The following is a 4,287-nucleotide window of genomic DNA, read 5'->3' on the forward strand; positions in this document are numbered from 1 at the left end:
CCACGCCTCTGAAGTGTCCCAGAATGTTTGTTTTGGCTTAAAGCATGTCAATAGAGGAAGATATGGCTACACTTTTTAAACGTGCCAATAGGGTAATATATGACTATGCTTGGTAAGCGTGGCTATTTATGACTACAAAAAGATATGGCTACACTTACGAAGCATGCCAACAGATGAGGATATGACTACACTTTTAAAGTGCGCTAATTTCCAGGTTATGACCATGTTTATTAAGTGCGCCTGTTAAGCCCAACAGTAAGATATAGGCACGCTTTTTAAGCATGGTCATAAGTTAGCTCAGGAAAAAAATTTCTTAATCTTTCTAATGTTTCGTGAAAAATTCATATATTATTCTAAAATCATAAAGAAAAATAATTATGTATATATCAACCAATCCAACATATATATAAACTTCCCCATTAAAAAAACATGTATATAAACTTGTCACCACAAAAGTAGACTTTGATCACAAAGTACCAAAAATCAAAATCGTAACAAGTAAATAAGAATTTTAAATAATGTTGTTGGTGCACGAAATTGAACTCTGTACAACTTAACTGGCAAGTGCACCGGGTCATCCAAGTAATACCTCAGGTGAGTGAGGGTCAATCCCATGTAGAACAAGGATGATTGTCATGGGTCATCCTCAATTCATGATAAGAAGAACGAAAATGCATAAGAGAATGGAATCAAATGCATATTGAAATATAACAGTAATATTATTAATCCATGAGAATCAGCAGAGCTCCTATCCCTAACTTAGGAGGTTAGTTGCTCATGCTTTTACAGAAAATAGTGTAATGTTCGAATGGGGGAGGAAGAAGGTCCTAAACATGGGTGATCTCCTCCTTAAATACTAATCTAATGACTAAGGATTACAGAAAATTAGATAGACTAGGTTGATAATGCAAAAATCCATGTCCTGGGCCCACTTGGTGAGTGTTTGGGCTGAGCTTGGGATGACTCCACGAGTTGGTACTCCCTTTTGGGCGTTGGACGCCCAGATTGCTTCCCTTTTGGGTGTTGGACACCAACTGCTCCCTTTTGGGCGTCCAACACCAGGAATATGGTTGGTAGCTGGCATTGATACGCCAGTTTTAGACCTTCGACTCTAGAGATAAGTATGGACTATTATATATTGCTGGAAGGCCCTGGATGTTAGATTTCCAATGCTGTTAAGAGTGCACTATTTGGACTTCTATATCTCCAGAAATGCTCCTTTTAGTTCATGGAGGTCAGAATCCGACAGCATCTATAGTCATTTTTCTGTCTCTGAATCAGTCCTTTCCAAAACTCCTCAATTTCAATCAGAATTCACCTGAAATCATCATAAAACACAACAACTCAAAGTAGAATCCAAAAATGTAAATTTTGCACTAAAACCTATGAAAACATAATAAAAATTGAACAAAACATAACTAAAACAATATAAAAATGATACCAAAAAGCGTATAAAATATTTGCTCATCAGAACACCAAACTTAAACTGTTGCTTGTTACCAAGCAATGAAAAACAAAGTAGGATCAGAAAGAAGAGAAGGATACAATAAATTTTAGAGTTTTTTCAATGAGGCTCAGTTCCAATTGATGAGCGGGGCTTGTAACTATTCACTTTTGAACAATTTTGGCATCTTACTATCTTTTGAAGCTCATAAGTGTTGATGTCTTCAGGAATTCAGAATTCAGATGATATTATTGACTCTCTTTGTTTAGTTCTTTTTTATTCTTGATCTCAACTTCGTTTAGAGCCTGGTTGTTACCCTAAGCGCTTTGTTTTTCAGTATTACCACCGGATTCATAAACGCCACAGACACTTAACTGGGTGAACCCTTTTGGATTCTGATTCAACTTTGCTAGAATCCCCAGCCAGTGGTGGGAATAGTTTTTAGGCACACTCTTTTGCTTTTGGAATCATGACTTTAATTGCTTAGTCTCAAGTTTTTCACTTGACACCTTCACACCACAAGCATTTAGTTAGGGGAGGAGCTCATTTGAACTTTTTAGGCCAAGATTTCGTTTCTTTAGACCCTTCTAACCATTGATACTCAAAGCCTTGGATTCCTACTCTTGCCTTTTGGTTTAATGAGCTACTGGCTTTTTCTTTTTCTTTCTTTTTCTTGCTTTGGCCTTTTGCTTTAAAGAGCTACTGGCTTTTTCTCTTTCTTTTCTCTCTTTTGTTTTTCTTTTTTCGTTCTTTTCACTTTTTTGTTCTTCTTGCTGCTTTTTCTTGCTTTAAGAATCAATAATTGGATTCTTTAGATTACTAATAATACTTCACTTTTTCCGTCATTCTTTGAAGAATCAACATTCTTTACTCCAACATCAAATATGTGCTATTTATTCATGCATTTAGAAAGTAAAAGTTATGCCACCACATCAATTAATTGGACTATTCTTATTATAAGTCGATTTCATGCATCTTCTCTTTTTCAAATAAAATTTTACTTTTAAGTATGGCGAGAGATGCATGGAGTATTTCATAGCTTTAAGACAAAACAAAGGATGATCATGCACTTAGAAACAGAAAACAAACAATGAAATACAATGGAAAACAGAAAAATAACATAGGCAAAGGGGGTATGGAATGTAACCACCTTAGTGATGGCGGCTACTACTTCCTCGGAGAATCCAATGGAGTGCTTGATTTCTTCTATGTCACGCCCCTGTCTTTGTTGCTCAGAGGATGGTGGAGTGCTCTTGGTGTCCCTTCCTCAGCTGATCCAAGTTGGAGCTTAATTCTCCTAGAAAAGTATTCAGTTGATCCTAAGAACCTTGGTGTGGAAAATACATCCCTTGAGGATGGGGTTTTTCTCCTCAATAGGGATGTCTCCTTCTATGACAATTCTAGCTGAATTGCATAAATGACATATGAGGTGAGAGAATGCCAACCTTGCTTGGGTGGAGGTCTTTTCTGCCACCTTTTATAGTTCTTGAGGTATCACCATATGTACCTCGACCTCATCTCCATGCATGATGCAGTGAGTCATGATGGCTTGGTCAATGGTCACTTCTGCCCGGTTGCTAGTAGGGATGATAGAGCGTTGGACGAATTCTAACCATCCTCTAGCTACAAGCTTAAGGTCAAGCCTTCTTAATTGGATAGGCTTGCCATGAGTATCCCTTCTCCACTATGCTCCTTCCACACAAATGTCTGAAAGGACTTGGTCCATCTTTTGATCAAAATTGACTCTTCTAGTGTAAAGGTGTGGGTCTCCTTGCGTTAATGGAAGTTGGAGCGCCAACCAGATACTTTTCGGGCTGAAGTCCAAGAGACGCCTTCTGACCAAAGTGTGCCAATTTTTGGGGTATAGGTTCACACTAATGTTGTGATTTTTGGTAACCTGCACATTGACATAGAACTCTTGTACCATTAAGATTCCAACTTCCGGGATAGGGTTGGTCAGTACTTCCCAACCTCTTCTCCAGATTTCTTGTTGGATCTCCGGGTACTCATTCTTTTTTAGCCTAACGGGGACTTCAGGAATCACCCTCTTCTTTGCCACTACTTCGTAGAAGTGGTCTTGATGAGCCTTAGTAAGGAATCTCTCCCTTTCTCATGGTTCGGAGACAAAAGCTATGGCTTTTCCTTTCCTCTTTCTAGAGGATTCTCTGACTTTGGGTGCCATAAGTGTAAATGAAAAACAAAAAGTAAGGCTTTTCCAACACCAAACTTAAAAGCTTTGCTCGTCCTCGAGCAAATATGAATATAAGGAAAGAATAGAGTAGAAGAAGAAGAGAAATAGTGGAGATAGAGGGAGAGATGAATTCGGTCATGTGGGGGGTATATGGTGTATGAAGGTTGTGTATGTGTGGGTATGAAGGGGTGATGGAGGGGGTATTTATAGGGGGTTTGAGTTAGGGTTCGATTATGGTGTAGGGTAATTGGGAGGGAAATTTTGAATTTGAAGTGGGTGGGGTTGGTGGGAATCGTTGGATGGTAGTGATAGAGGGTTTTGGGAAGAGAAAAAGGTGATGTAGATATGATTGGCTGAGGGTGTATAGGGAAGAGTGTGTATGGAGAATAGGGAAAATGAGAGAGAGGAATTTGGGATAGGTGGAGATTCTGTGGGACCCACTGATCCTGAGAGGCTAGGGAATTTGAATTCCCTGCCCCCTTGTTGGCGTTGAACGCCCAGCCTCTGCTCCTTGGCTGACGTTCAACGCCAGCTCCTTGCTCCATCTTGGGCGTTGAACGCCCAACTTCTCCTCCTTGGCTTGCATTCAACGCCAGTTTCTTGCTCCATCTTGGGGGTTGAACGCCCTCTAGGGACTCCTCTCTTGGTGTTT

The sequence above is a fragment of the Arachis duranensis genome, chromosome 4 (assembly GCF_000817695.3).
Source record: "Arachis duranensis cultivar V14167 chromosome 4, aradu.V14167.gnm2.J7QH, whole genome shotgun sequence".
In the NCBI taxonomy this organism is placed as follows: Eukaryota; Viridiplantae; Streptophyta; class Magnoliopsida; order Fabales; family Fabaceae; genus Arachis; species Arachis duranensis.